The following is a 16,132-nucleotide window of genomic DNA, read 5'->3' as shown; positions in this document are numbered from 1 at the left end:
ACGACCTCCTGYAGCTTTGGAATGCTCCCAGCTCACGGGTTTTGCTGTCTGCCCTAGCCAAAGTTCAGCTTCACAATGGGATGAGGTCCAGGTATGTAAAGCCTTTTTCATTTAGTGCTGCTCAGCACCCAGTGGTAAACAATAGTGCAGGCTAGAAATGAGCCATGATGGTCTCCAAAACGTCTCAGTGCACTCAAATAAGGAACAAGAACCCATTTGCAAGGTGTCCCATAGYGTGTTCTCATCTTTCTTTATTTTCACAAGTCTTTTGCTTTGCTCTCAGCAAACTTCCAAATAGCAGCATTCACTGAACAATTATAAATGAATTCCCTGATATGTGCGTTGAATACAATAGATGTCTTTGGAAACATGGGATGGTACAAAATAGTTAAGACAATAGAATAGGTATGGAAAGTGTAAAAGCAGCATGAAAATTATGGTTGGCATTTAGTGATTTCCAAATTTTTGATTCGGTTACTGAAGCTTAGGTGCTCTTTTGTTATGAGGGTTTGAATTGAGTAAAGTTCCTYCACTGTTCTAGAAGGAGTCAGTAGGAGGCCTAGCAACACATCAGGGCATGGCATCATGTGTTTGAACTTTCCAAAGAAACTGCTGCCACCTGATGTAAAGAACTGTCCCAAGGAGGAACTGTGACCCTGTACCCATTGGGCTGCTGAGCCAACCTGCTCAGCAGCCAACCTGCTCCCTGTGAGCATGCCTGGTGCACTGCTGTGCTGCCTCACCTGAGCTGAGCTTTGTTTGGTGGCTTTGTGGAGCCTCAGTGAGCCTGGAACATTTATGTCCATCTACCCTTCGGCATGAGTTGGACTCACAATACAAATATGAGAATTGGATTTTTTTTTTTTTTTTTAATAATAAGTGCCAGTTAAACCTGAAAAGAATTTTGCAGGGTGTTTTCTGAGCCCAGATGGTTTGGAAAGATGTGTCTAATGTCAGCAACAGGAATTTCTGCATAAAATACCCCCAAAAYACTTTTAACAGAAAATGTTGGGCAATTCTTTTTATGGTCTTTAACCATCTTTTCCAGTAAGAAATTTRCTGTAAATAGAGATGGAGTTATCCTGGTGTAAAACTGAGCACAGTAGCAAGGAAAATGTGTCTGTGTAGCAGTTCATCACTGATGTATGAGACTTTTCTCTTTCATAAGAAATATACTTGCAATTGAAACTAAAACAAACTAGTAAATAATCCTGTCTAAGTTCCAGACTTAAAGCCATTTTTCCTCCAGGAGCCATAAGTCAAATGCTTTTGTACATGTGAAGACTAACTCTTACGCCTTTAATTTTCACTTTTCAGATGTTCAATACTGAAGATATTTACACCTAAACTCATGACAACAGGCTTATCTGAATCAGCTGGACTTGGTTGAACATGATGCAGTTAAAAAGATGAAGACCATGGCATTGGACKGACAGAAGTTCCCATCAAACATCAAACATCAAACATTTCCACAAATCCCAGACTCATCCTTCCTAGCGCTGTGACTCACCCAATCATCTTGCCTCAAGCAAAGGCAGAAAGRTAAACATTCAGTTGGCCCCTGAAGGACAGTATTTATCATTGCTAACATTAAGCTAAAGTAGATTTTTCATCTTTTTTCTTTGTTTCACAAAAATTAGGTGATATCTTTTAACTGTGGAGATTGCATTGGATATAAAGTCCTACCTCTAGGACATTAATGACTGATACATACAAATATCTGGATTTCTGTACTTGTAGCCWCTATTTATAAATAAAAGCCTCTACAGACTCCATCTGGATGACAGTCTTTTTACAGAAATACAGCATAAAAAGCTGATTTAAGGTTCTTCGAAAAACAGCTTAATTTTAAATTAATTGTAACCCAAGTTGTTGATTGGAAAACCACTGAATTTTAGATGGTGTTCAAAGGGGATAAACAACTTCAGTACTCAAAACAAACAAAAAAAAAGWGAAAAAATCCTATTAGTRTTCTTAAGTCTAAGCAAGTCTCAGTGCAATATGGCTCTGTGCTGATGCAGTGATTTCCACACTAACACTGGAAGTAGCAGAACTGTATATAACACACCAAAACAATCAGTTTGCTTTCAGACCTGGTCTGGCATCTCTACCACTGCTGTGATGCCTGGTTTCAAGTTTCCCATTTRGATTGGTGCAGATGTGCACAGATGTTCAGTAGATGAATTGCTGGATGTCAATATCTTTATTAGTTCCACTGGTCTCAGATTGTTACTCATGGGAGTCGAAGTATCATAATAGAAGGTAATTCCTGCTCAGCTGCACTGTAATATTTTATCTATCATTGGTTAGTAGACAAAGGACATTACAGAATGAATAAATAAATATGAGTAAAACACATTTATGTAAATAAATACAYGTGCATCAAACTGAAAAATTCTTTGTAGAGGAAGTAGGCTTTTTCAGGAAATTATTTTTGATTGTTGTGGTGTATGTTGCAAAAACACAAATGTGAAAGATAATACTTGTGATATTGATTTTGATGTTTGTTTGTGGGCACAGTGAAAAGTCTGTCAGGGCCTTGAGGGCACTAAAATGCCTTATGGGGCCACAAACAAACTCATCTGGGGCTTTCATCCCCACCCTTGTCCCTGGGCTCAGAAGCTGGTTTTGTTGAGCTCTCAGCATCCATTCTCTGCTCACTGTGTAAAAGGAGCACTGGTCTCCCTCTCAGCCACAGTCATTCCTCTGCCTGGCCATGGGATCTGCTGTTCTGAGCTCTGACCCATGAGCTGACCTCCCAGCTTGACTTAGGGCTTTTCCTGACACTATGGACTTGCCTGGGAGGTAGCTGTCTGTCTTATTCCATTTGTTTTCATCAGATCTGATCTTAGCCTGTTGATTGCCTTCCCAGCTTGACCCAGTACCTGTCTCACCACCACACCCAGTCTGATGATCCAGACTCTTGGTTCAAGCTGGCTCTCTCTTGGGAGTGGCCATGCTCACGTCCCTTGGTACACAAAAAGCTCCCACCAAGCTAGATGGGTTTTCAGCCTCAGTTCCGGAATTCTTTGGGAGCAGCCATCCCTCACTGCTCCCTGACAACAGGATGGTCAAGCTGTAATATTTAAAAAGTGGTAAATAAAAATAAAATTTTTAACAAGACTGGATGTCTTTTTTCTCATGACAGAAGTATTTGAAGTTAGGGACTTGAAAGTGCATTTTCAATTGCAATTATAGTGTCAGTACTGTGAACTTATAATCACCATAAGAGCAACTRTTGCATAAATCCTATTATAGACAAGCACATTTGAGTCAATAGAAGAAAATAGTTAATTCCAAGAATCAGAGCTTCTRCCGTGAAGATCAAACCAATCAAATGCTCAGAGTTTCTCTGTTTACTTACTTACTTGAACACAGTATGAACCCAATAGGTCATGTGAAACATCCTGATAATAAAGCTTCTTGGTCATTACCAAAGCAGGTCAGGCTTCAGCCAGCAACCTCATCCGTTTTCTCCAGCCATCCATTCCCCAAAGGTATCTTTTTTGATTAATTTTACCTTTTTTTTTTCCTTCAAGATAAAGGGTTCTCACCATGCCATCAGCATTGTCAAGTCAGCCACGGAGCTCCACTGCACAGCAATCTCTGCCAACGTTTTGTGTGAAACATCTGATTGGTTTTGCTTATTTTATGCTGTGGGAGTTAGAGAAAAGGAACAGCAGCCCACTGCTCAATGTTTGCTGCCTCTCCCCAAGAGGCACCTAGATTAAATTTTTTTAGAAGCTCAAGGTACAGTTTTAATAACATCTTGCAGTGAAAGAAACTCCTCAGCTGCAGAGCARTGGCCCTTTATCAGTCCCACTCCCTCTTGCTGCTGTAGCTTTTGGCAAGATCACTATCTTCTTGAAGTGATGAAAGAGAATATTAAGTACATACATCAAAATGAAAGACATGATAAGTTGTTTTTTATCCTGGTCTTTATTAAGACTCTTCATCTCTGATTTATTAAGAGTGGRGCTTTTAATTGATAGTCATGAAAATTAAATCTTTGTCATAATAGATCATATCAATACCTCCTTGTATTCAAGACTAAACCCCAAAAACCTATTATTTACTTCTTGCAAGGAATACTGTCCTGCATATTTTCATTTGGGAAGTCAGCCTTTTAGGTTGTACTTGCAGACTTAAAGAGGCAGTTCAGAATATAGTGGTACAATCAGATATACTGGTACAATGAGAAGTCAATTAGAAATTTAAGAATTAGGCAGGCTGGTGAGAGAATGCTATGAGAGAGAAAGAGTGAGACAAAATTATCAGGCAGATATGCAGACAAGCAGGTGGAAGTCAGCAATCTGGACCTTCACAACATTACAGGGGCAGTTCCAGCTCTTTCTGGTAACACTTTCCCTGTTTTCCCCTCAGATATTAAGTGTAGAATCTGTCAGCAAGRATAGTGCAGTGAGAATAAGACTTGGGGGGAAAAATGTTTTGAAAAACATCMGAAGTCCCAGGTAGTCAGGAATGCATAGATTTGTTTTGACATCCAAACTGGCATCAAATAAAGTTCAGAGCATTGGGTCTGTATTTCATACTTCTGCAAACTTCTCACTTCTATGGAAATATGTAAAATAACCTGGTTATTTCCAGTACTGATGCACTGTGCCCAATACTTATGTGCACTTGACTTTGTCAGTGTCCAGTCTTTGATAACACTGGCTAGCTTATTCCTTGGGGTAAGACTAAGGGGATTCACATGGATCTACTGGACTTTTGGGCAAAATGCTGAAAGTATTACCTGCTCCCTGGAAGCTTAGGGAACATTCATACCCCCCACTCAAAGAAAGATAGGTGATATATGTAGAGTGGTCTCAAACACTAATTTTGGTATTCTCATTTTTATCATTTCCATACTACCTTGCCACTGATGTCAGTCAGCTTCTGACATGTTGCTGGCTGCTCCCTTGGAGGCTGGCACTTACTTATGTGTTCACACAGAGAAGGAATTCCTTTGTGCAAATGGGAATTTGCTGTGTACACGAAAATGCAGGAATGCAGCAATAGCCCAAATCCAAAACAGTGATTGCCCCTCCATGAACCCCAAGGAGAAGCAATCTGCATTACTCTGGATGATTTTTCTTTGTCCCAATAGATACTTGAGAAAGATCCACAYTTACCCTGAAGCAGATTTCTGTCCTATTACTCTGTTCTTTCTGAGTGATAATTTCACCCTAAGAGGAATGAAAGTAACCTGTTCACAGTCATGTGAACAAGCATGATTAGAAGAGAGATCTTTGATCAGTGAATTTACTGCCTTGCTGTCACAGAAAATCATGTCATTTCCAGACAGGGCAAGTCCTGCTGATGGTTTTACCTTTGTCACTGGCTTGAAAAGAYAGATTGATTTCTGTCATTAATACACAGAGTTAAACTGTTTGGCAATGGGGCTACTGCTGCAGTATCTTCTTCCAGAAGCTAAGATCACACGTTAACCCTTTTGATTTTCCAACAGGTGCAAAGGCAGTAAGCCAAACTCCCAAGGGCTTTTCTCTCAGTGACTTATTCCTTTCTGGTGCACTAAACCCAGCCTTGTGCTGGTCTTMGGTCCTCATTCCTAAGTATTAACTCCCAAGTTTGCTCAGCCTGCCAATGGGACTCAGCTTGGCAGGTGACATCAGGCACTCTGTGTATGAGCCCTTCAGGCTGTAGGTGCATACTCGAATTAACAATACCCGCAGAGGCTCTGCCCAAAAGCCTGTCACACCCAGAGGAGGTTATTCCAGAACAGCATGCCTCTAAGGGATGCATTTTCTCTTCTCCTTTATTCCTACCTTTGTTGGTGTCCAATTCATTTCTGTAAAAACACACCCCTTTAGCTTTAGGGGTTATCCACCCTTCCAAGTGTTCAGCTGGGACTTAACCAAATGAAAGAAGGGAATTTACAGCAAATCTCAAAACTGTGTTTTGSCCAGTTCTCAGTGCTACAGGTAGCTTTTAAAAGCATTCACACACAGTGGCATCTTAGTCATTAGAGATTTTCCATGTCTGATATCTCAAGTAGGTATTTATAGTAMCTTCATGGTGACTGCTTATTAAGATTGGCCCTTCAAGAATTGTTAGGGAGGACCCAGTGGAGAATACAGCAATAAATGTTTTTAAGAACAAGCACCTATGGTAGAGGAATCTCCAATAAGAACCAATTATTCACAGAATCCTTGTGCCTTGATATAAATTGATTGAAGCATTTGCCACAGACAAATTTGGAAAATTCCCCAAAAGCAGATTACATAAAACAYATATTTATGAAAATTGCATGCTAACGGAAACAGCCCGTGGATTGCCATGCCATTTCCCCTTTCATTCTTTCAGCTTTTAAAAGATATGTATTTACATATTCTGCCTCTTACCAGTGATTTCTTATACAGACTGACAATAAGACACAACTCAAATGTCCCTGTCTGCCTTTGCTTTGCTTTTGCATTTCATTTTGCCATTGTGTTTGAAGTGGAATAATATACCCTGGCATAGATTGTGTTTTCTGTTACTTTTGATTACTCACCAAATCATTCTGGAGTGTTCTTTGGGTTTTTTTCCTAATTATTTGGTTTGATCTCTGCTTGGGGAATAGGGCATTATTTGCTGTGCTGTCCTGAAAATAATTGCATTTGCAGTGATTGTTTTCTAATAACAGTTCTGTAGAATAAGTGCTTTGAGGCCAAATCCAGCTTTATTTATGAGAACAAAAGAATTTTGCCCAAATAATAATTGAGTAAGGACTTTGTGTGTATTATTTGTAAAATATTTATACAGCCCATGACAGCTACTATATATCTTCACTTCTCCAGAACAATAAAGAACAACTATCATGTCAAACCAACTATTGTAATATTGTCATCCAATCTGGGCAGTGTAGTACCTTGGTATGGACATGAGGTTTTGCAAATATTCATGAGAGCTGAKGGTTCAGATGAGGGAGAGATAAAGTAAATGTCATTCTGTAAGATAAGTAATTTTTTTTTAATTGTAGTAACAGCTCAAGTTGATTGTAACACTTTTGGCAACACTGAAAGTCTATTTGCTTTCCCCAGACTATTCCCATTTATTTTATATTGGGAAGATTCAGGCTCATGGAAAGCTAATGAGAAACAATGAAAGTGTTTTGACTGAGTTCTCAGCATGTATTTGGATTTTCAGTAAAACCTAGTGATTATGTAGAATTCAAGGTATTCCACAGGTTGGTGCATTGGTATCCTGCAGCGCCACTCTTCCTGACATTCATTTTGAGTGGAGTTCATAACACTTCAGCCAAAGGCTTTCCACTGATATTTATGGTGAGTCTGAGCAAATAAATCCTGCACAGAACAAAGACACTATCATCCTCCAGCTTCATTTTATTCTTGTTCTACAATTAACATTCAAAGTAGTATTTTCCATGGTGTAGTTTTCATTTTTAATTTACACTTTGTGGAATATTGAGTATTTCAATACATACTTTTTCCAACTTTTCTCAGCTGCATAAATCCAACACAGAAGCTCTGTCCTTAATAATTTATGCCATTTGAGTGCACCAGTGTAATTCTTTCACTATATCTTGTGCGTTTAATTCTTGCTTTTTATATCCTATAACATGTAAGAGTACAGTTCAAGAACTTTTAAAAGTTGCTTCAAGAAATAGTTTTTGCTTCTTTGAGAAGTCAAGAATCAATAATGATACTGAGTATTATATCTGGAGGATTATCTGAAGATTTATTATTCTGAAGAATTATTTTGACATGCTGTAAAATAAATGAAATAATAAGTAAAGATAAAATACCCTGGTTTTTAATACAGAAAATAAACCAAATGGAAATAGAGCTTCCAGAACTCAGTTCTTCAGATGGTTTCATTTACAGTAATTTATTATTATTCATCAATTACAGTTATTTATTTAGGGTTAACTACAGTTATTTAATTCTATGCAGTTATTTAATTCACATGAKGAGACAGAATATCATCTGTCTCTTAACCAACTGCCCTGGTTTTGGCCAGGATAGAGTTTGTTTTCTTAGTAGCAGGCCCGGCACTGTGTTTTGGATTCAGTATGAGAATAATGCTGATAACACCCTGATGTGTGCAATATTTACACTGCTATGCAATGCCCTAAGTTAAGGAGTATTCACTTTGTCTTGGTCTGCACAAGAAGCCAGGATGGAGCACARTCAGGACAGCTGTTCCAAACTGGCCAGAGGGATATTCCACACCACAGAATGTCTTTTCCAGAATAGAATTGAAGGCAGTTGGCTGGGAGAGGCTGATCAGTTTTTGAGGACAAGCTGGGCATCAGTCAGATGGTGGTGAGCAATTGTACCAGGCATCACTTCTTTTTCTTGGGTTTTAAGCCTCTCTGTCTCCTTCTCTTTATTATTATTATTATTGTTGTATTTATCATATGAATTATTAGCATTATGAGTATATTTTACTTTGTTTCAATGATTCAACAGTTGTTGAGYGAACCCATGAAATCTGTCACAACCCCACATCTGCACTTCAGTTTGAGTGTATTTGTAATAGCAGTTGAGTGATTCTTAGACACTACAATGACAAACTCATTATCAATGCAATAACTGATCGTTATTTTGACAACTATTAACAGATCTGTCTGCACATACAAAATTCTTGGTAGTAGTACAGATTAGTGTCATCAGCACTATTTATTAAGGTCAGTGGCTTGTTCAGGTTATCAGAAACCAAGAAAGAACTATAAATTTGGATATCATTAAGGTTAAATGTTAGCCAGGTGTCTTTTTCTCTCCCCTCTTAATAAATCTGTCCACTCCTTTTATTTTCTTGTACTGTCTTTTGCATGTGCTTTTCTCCTTCTTGCTCACTCCAAACTCCTATTTTTCCATCCGCCAGCAGGGAGTTATAGTGTGTATTGAGAAAACTGCTGCTTTTGATCCTTTTATAAGGTAACTCTGATTAATGTTCACGGGTGTTCTACAAAAAGGAGGAAGACAGAATTTATCCCCAATTTTAGGACAARCAATTAAATGCCTAGGTATTCCTTACTCAAGTAAACCTTAGAATGACATAATTTACTAAAAAATAGACCAACCAAAGAGGAAGACTATGAGGATTGAATTTATTGCTGCATATTAATTGTGACATCACTTATTACTGCAGTGGTCAAAGCCTTGCTGGTAATTGCCTATTGTTATTCACCAGCATCCTGGGTTTGGGCCCCACACAGCGTAAAATGGGATTGTAAATTACCTGAATTGCAGCCAAAGTCATCTTTGGCTCCTCTGGCACTTTTCCTTTAGTTACCAGTCCTACATGGACCTAGGATCATAAAATCAGCCTTTTTCAGCTCCCAACTCCAGTCATAACCCCTGAAGACTCCAYAGGATTAAAAGCAATCTTTTTTTACTGCTTCCTTCTCTATTTTATAGGTTATCATATCAAGAGGGGCATAAACCATGTATTACAGAGAATTTGTAACAATTTCATATATGTTTGTTCTTCAATTTAGATAAAGTAAGAGAGGTAAAGGTCGATCAAAATAACAMACTTTTGTGTGCCTTTGCTTTAATTTCCTTGCTATTTTGTAGCATTCCCTCGATTACTGTGGCAGTAATTTGCAATTTGACTTCCCTCAAAAAGAAGTGCCCAGCGAGGGACATTTGCTTTCTCTGAAGATGTTAYGTATTTTCTCATATGGATCACCAAATTTAAAAAAAAAATCCTCAGTGCATTAATATTGTTGTAGAAGAATATACGAGGGTATAAACTCCTTCTTTGCCTAAGAAGGGTCTGGTTTGAACAGTGTGGTATCAAAATGTAGCAATGCCCTGCTGTCAGGAACAGCTAAGTGTGAACATACCTCCTCAAATCTCTTGCATCCCAGAAAAAATTATAGAAGATTTCAGTTCTACAATCAAGATGATCTCAGGAAAGAAAATAGGGCTTGAAATTTGAAGAAATATTGAGAAAAACACTAATCCATGAGATTATTGATACTGAAACWCAGCAAAGGAGCAGACATGCTCTTTTATGTGCCTTACCTTTTTCCTTGTTGAATACTGTAATATGTTCAGCAAATATTCCTGACAGATTTTGACCATCTCTACCTGGTCAATGACTCTTCACTAAATAATTCATTCAAATATTAATGACAAAACAGATCAAATAAATTATGGGTTCAATATTTTTTTCAGTGTAGTCACTGGCCCTAAAACCTATTACAGGCTTTAATTTATAATACATGAAGTTYTATATATAACAATTTTAAATGCACTGTGGATTATGGAATTTTATCAAAGGTGACATCATAAACCTCAAAAATGAGTCTGCAGCAGTTCAGAGAGACWCAAATATTCCAAGACAGAGTGACAGCCCTATAATTCAAAACTTSCATTTTAATTAATGCTGAGATTTGGCATAACAGTAAATCTTTCTTTTTCATTATATGACCTTATTTATCCTTTTTATACTTTAAGCCCTTCTCTGCATAGCCACTGCTTTCCTCCCAGTCCTGGTGTTGCTCCTGCCCAGCTCCCACTACACCCTCTCAGCAGACACAAATGTGCACCAGGGCAGAGGGAAGCTCCAYCTAAGGAAAATGCTTATAAGGCAAGGGAGTTGTCCTGCTGAAGCCAGTGAGACAATGACACATCTTCACCAGTGCTCAAGGGATTGGGAGAGCCCCTAAGAGGATGGATGCTGGAGTGRTCCTATTGCCCTGCCTCTTTCCATGTCCCTTCCACACATTCTGCACCCAGCAGATTCCCAATGTTATTTACTCATGTGCTGTCTTTTACGGAAAAGGGAGATAAAATTTTCTCCCCCGCCTTTCACACTGACAATTGTATTTCACTAAATCTGCCTAATTTTATCTTCAACTAATACATATATGATTAAAAAAGTAGAAGGTAGCTGGTGTTTTGCTGCTGTTCAAAAAAGATTTTTCTTTCCTCTCTAAATAATTGTACTTTTCTGAATAGCTGTCATTTTGCACGTTACTGTCCAGGAAACATTGCCAGCCTCAGGTTTTGAGTGTTTACATTGTCATTGTGCTCACAGCATTGTGAACAAAGATTGGAAAGGAAATCATGTGCCCTGAAGCATAATAGCTTAAAAAGAGAATTCAGCTCCACCACATAAAACACACCTGTCTTGAACACATCAAAAAAAGCACTTTGACGTTACTAACTTCTGAAAAATTGCATTAACACCCCTCCTCCCCTATCCCTGTGGGTTTGTTTTTTTCAGAAAGTGTGTTTAACACTATTTTGTGGGTGGAAAGTTTGAGGCGCAAAAATGAGAAAGAAAATGCCCAGCTAGTTCAGAAGTTGTGTTTGGCACTCTCTAATTTTTCTCCTCTTTCCCTTTTCCCTACTCTTTTAGCCCCATGCCTTGCTTCAACCTCTCTTTTTCTGCAGACTGAGGCCCAATGTGTTGAGGAATCACCTYGTGGTCTCTTGACCACAATTACAGAGTCCCAGGTGCAGGAGAAATTTCTTCCCATACTTAAAGAGTCACTTCAATTTTCCTTCAAGAGAGAGGACTATCTAGAGGTCAGAACTGCCAGAACAGTTTAATTCTGTTTAGAAAATGTGTTCTTTGCACATTGAGTTTAACCACTAGCTAGAGTACTGCAGATGCTGTGATGTGACTGCTCCCTCGTTTTTTTGCCAAGCTCATTTCATAAARGGCTGTACATAGTCAGTGCTCTTACTTTGAGAATGTGTCAAGTTGGCAAAAACAGCATTTAGGTTTCTCTCCTTTGTAGCTTTCTGGTTAGGAGAATTCCTCTTCTATCAGCAGATTTTAACAGAACTCAAGCTCCTGTGAGAGTGGCAGACTCTTAATATGACCCAGCTTCCAGATTAATAAAATTACTGTCTCTAATAAAGGTAATCTTCTCTTTCATTTTTCACTATTCCAATTTTGCTTGCAGTGCTGAGTGCTTGGAAAGTGTCAGACATTTTCTTATTGCSTATTCTAAAGAAACTATATATTTCCTTTAAAAAAATGTAAGCTCTGCCTAAATACTGGCCATTGCAGGCAAATGAAAAGATATAACAGGTTTAGGTGATGAAACCAGATTTGAGAGTGGGTGATGTTCTGATCTAAGTTGTACCTACCTTGAATGGTCGGAAGCAGGTGACCTCTYAAGGAGTTTTACAAACTGAGCTGTTCCATGAGTCTGTGATGCTCTTCCCTACTAAGGAAACTGCTTCCTCTCAATGACACCAGGCATCCTGAGGCTGCTGCCTGGGACTGCATGAACTCAGCTTTCTTTCATTCTGGATGAAGCTCACAGGTACAGCATCACTCTGCATTTGAAGTACATAAAAAGCAGATATTCCTTTGTTTAAAGCACATGAAAATGGTTCTTTGTACCACCCGTACAMGAGAATATGAATAAGGTTTCTTGTGTTTGTGATATAAAAGATTAAATGAACAGTGCTTCATTTTCTAAAGAACAAGATCCAGTAAATTGAACAGAAGCAGTGCCGACTGAAAGGACAAGAAGATGTATAAGTGTGTCACRGGGCTCTGGAAGCATTTTATCAATTCCTCTAGCCTGCCTTTTCTCTGTCACAGCAGGAGAGACTTCAGAGAGCAAACAGATATACAAACACTTAATGGCAGCAGTGGGTCTTATTACTACAATACACTCCAGGAATGCTATTCCCACCTTTAGCAATTTGTGGTGGCTGACATTTTAAAAAATAGTCTGAAGGAAGGGTATTGTGCTTTGTGATATCAAAGTTCATCAGCACCAGGCACTGTGAGAGTAGGTTCCAGCGGCAAATGTGTGAACTTTAATTCTTCTGAAGCTGTTTTATCTTCTAAAAGAGTTTTGTTCCCTTCATGTTCCTTTTCTCAGCTTTTTTAAAAGCCCCTTTTCTGCCATATGAAATGCAATTTCACAAACGGACTGCCAGGAGACATTGAACCCTAAGGCTCTTCCACCCAGAAAGGCAAAAATAGAGTGGAACATTCACCCCCAAAGCACCTAACCTGCCATAAAAAGATTTTTACTGTGGCAGCTCTCTTTTATCTATTGTATTTTTAAAATAGAATGCCAAGTTGTTTTCTTAAAAGTGTATGAAAGCTATCAGGCATTTTAACCTCCTTGACAAGCTAATRTCTGTTGCCATTTCCAGATGTTTTGAGTGATATCTTATGTACCATCCAGTCATGGATGGGGCACTTGAGAGAAAGCCAGGACTATGGGATTGTTTGTCCCTGTAAACCTTCACCTTGGCTTCTGGCAAGGCAATCCTACCAGGCATGTCCAAACACTGAGAACAACAGTGCAGGGCTTGAATTCTAATGTATCTCTTGACAAAAACAAGGGGASTCCAGTTTTTATGAGACCCACGAGACTGCAATACTACCATTARATCACATTACTARCACTGTCAGAAAAAGAGCTCACCTYGCTGGCAAAACCTGAACTAATTGMAGTYCTAACACAYGCYCCCACCCCACCCTTCTGTTGAAATATTCAAGCTTTAACAGTATTTCAGTTGGAGGGTTCAGGAACAGAATCAACTGCTTTTTCCAGTAAAACTATCCCATTGCAAATAAATAGTCACTGTTAAATTGAAACTATGGGACACCAGTGTATGGTTACACTCCTCAGAGCCCCTTCTCAAGTACAGATTTACCAGCCATTTGTGTTTATGAAGTCTATGTAAAAAGCCTCAGTCCAAGACCCAGAAAGCTCTGAAGGGCCAGAGAGGAAGTTACTTCAACTTCTTATARAGTTTCCTAAAATCTTTTTTTTACAAGGACAAGACAATCCASTTTGGGCAAGTATAAATGTGTTGTSTGCCACAAYCAGTAGRTTTCTTAAACTGGGCTGTWCCTAAATRCAAWGCAAACACTCTCAGGCTGCCTGTGGGTGTAGGTTAAGAGCACCTGGCTATGGGGTCCTCAAGCTCACATTGCTTTTTTTAAGTGCAGTCACAATTGAGGGGTAGAAAGCGCAGCATCCTTGAAGGAAAGGGCAGTGCCTTCAGAGACAGAATAAGAAAGAAACTATTGGACCTTTAATCTGCAGATACTAAAGAAATTACTCTAAAGGATTATTGCTTAGAAGTTCATTGTTGGAGGCTGTAACCTGGTCCAACAGCATTAAGCTGTGGTCACAGCTGATTCCTCAGATCAGTTTAATAGGAGCAGACAGCAGTAAAGCTGTACGACTATGATGCCCTCTGAGCCTGGATCCAAATAAGGAGCAAAGAGGAGGAGCTAAAGWGTGATATTTGCATAAACACTAAATTAGAAGGAATGTTAAATATTAAGCTGAATCCATACAAAGGAAGTAACATAGTAATTTAAGAGATTTGTGGTTCAGTTAAGAACTCTGCAAATTACTCTATTAATGTTAAATTGGGKTGAAAATAGATCTAATACATATTAATGAAGCTGAGGTTTAGCCTGCAGAGTTAAATGGGCAAGCCCGTCATTCCGTGTTAGCGTGAGCGGAAATCAAGGGGGACAAAGGCTGGATWGACAAAAATGATAGCATTGGCAGACAAAAGCTGTGGCAAGCTGCTCACCAGAAATTCAATCTCTGCTGAGCAAACTCATCACTGGCTTGCTCTGAAAAGCTCACAAATTCCCTGCCTTTCACCTTTCTGATAGAATGAAAGACATGCTGGCTGGCTGCCAACTGCTAATTCAAGTGCTTTATCGAGGAGTACGACAGTAATTCAGCCAGGGACAGACAAGGGGTTTGTGTAGATCCAGAAGAGAGTCTTTATATTTTTCCTGGAGATTTCTCAGTTGACCTAACTAATCCCCTCTTACTGGATTTACACACCTGGAAATATTTCTTTGAAGAAAGTTTGCTCACAAGAGGAAACAGTGCASACCATCAYAGGTTTGAGAGAGAGTCACTGAGRGGAAGAAAATCAGTCTCTACTGACMAATGGAAATTCATGGAAGCTTCTCTMAAGCCTAATACCAACAYATCTTTTTAGCATAGCAATGTACACAGCATACAGGGCCAAACCTGGCCATCTTCATCCAGGACTCTTGGAGAACATGAAGGATTTTCCTGATCGTTTGGCTGGGTTTTTCCCATTCTTCCTCAGTCCCTTGTGATGCCCAATGCCAGCATTTCATTGAGATGAGACAGACAATTTTCCCCACAGAGAGCCATCCCCAAAGGTGATTTCAAATAAAACAGCTCCCGAGTGACAGACTGGAGCCATGTCAGTGCAGTGTGGCAGGAGAAAGTGCCAGTGATCGGCTGTATGGACCAGCAAGAAAAGCAGAGGGGACAAAAGGATGGAAACACTGTCCCTTCCTGGTGCCTGAGGACACAAGCAGGGAGAGAGCTCCAGACCCTCTGAAGAGGCTGTGAGGAGCCTGGGGGTGCTGGTCTACTGTTTGAAAGCTCTTAATTTTGCCCCCGGCTTTTAATCCTGAGGGTGCCGATGGGAGTTGTGCCTCCTGACGTCTATTCCAGCTTTGAACATGATGCAAAATTCACATCACTTGGTATAAAACTCTGTCTTTACTCTTCTTCCACCTGCCTGTCCTAAATTACCTGCAGTCCAAGGTCTGATCAAATCATAGAACACATCAAAATAAACCTAATGTTCAAGTGGCAAACCAGCCAGACTTAGGTTTTGATTTAAAATAGACTATGTCTTACTTTAAGAAATGAATTTACTTATTTTTCTCATGTTATCATCCTGATCTGGGTATCTGAACAGGTTATATAAGTTATTAAAATGTTATTTTCCTTCCAAACTCTATGTCTCATTCCAACACTTGCACCAACATGCTGTATTTTCCTGACCTTGTATTTAGAAGTGACAAAATATGAATATTAAATTTATATGACCTTTACCATCCACAAACACAAATTAAGCTCATGTACTTTGCGCTGGCATTTGAAATGAGTTATTTGGTCTGCACTGACAACTGTGTAGGGGAGAGTTAAGTCAACAGTGCAGTATTGATGGAAAATAATCTTAACAATATTAAAAACTATTTCAGATAGGAAGAGCAGATAGCAACTCAGTGTCCTTGAGATCGTGGCTTATGTTTTTGTCCTCACTGAAGTGATGCTTGGGAACTGTAATCTCCTGTCTTTTTTTTTCCGATCCCAGAAGGATGTATAATAAGAGAAAATAAGAGGTCAGAAAACAGAAGGAACCCCTCC

The sequence above is a fragment of the Malurus melanocephalus genome, unplaced genomic scaffold (assembly GCF_030028575.1).
Source record: "Malurus melanocephalus ecotype Western Australia unplaced genomic scaffold, MMel_1.1 scaffold_111, whole genome shotgun sequence".
NCBI lineage: Eukaryota > Metazoa > Chordata > Aves > Passeriformes > Maluridae > Malurus > Malurus melanocephalus.
The sequence above is the reverse complement of the archived record's forward strand: the minus strand, read 5'-3'. Positions refer to the sequence as shown.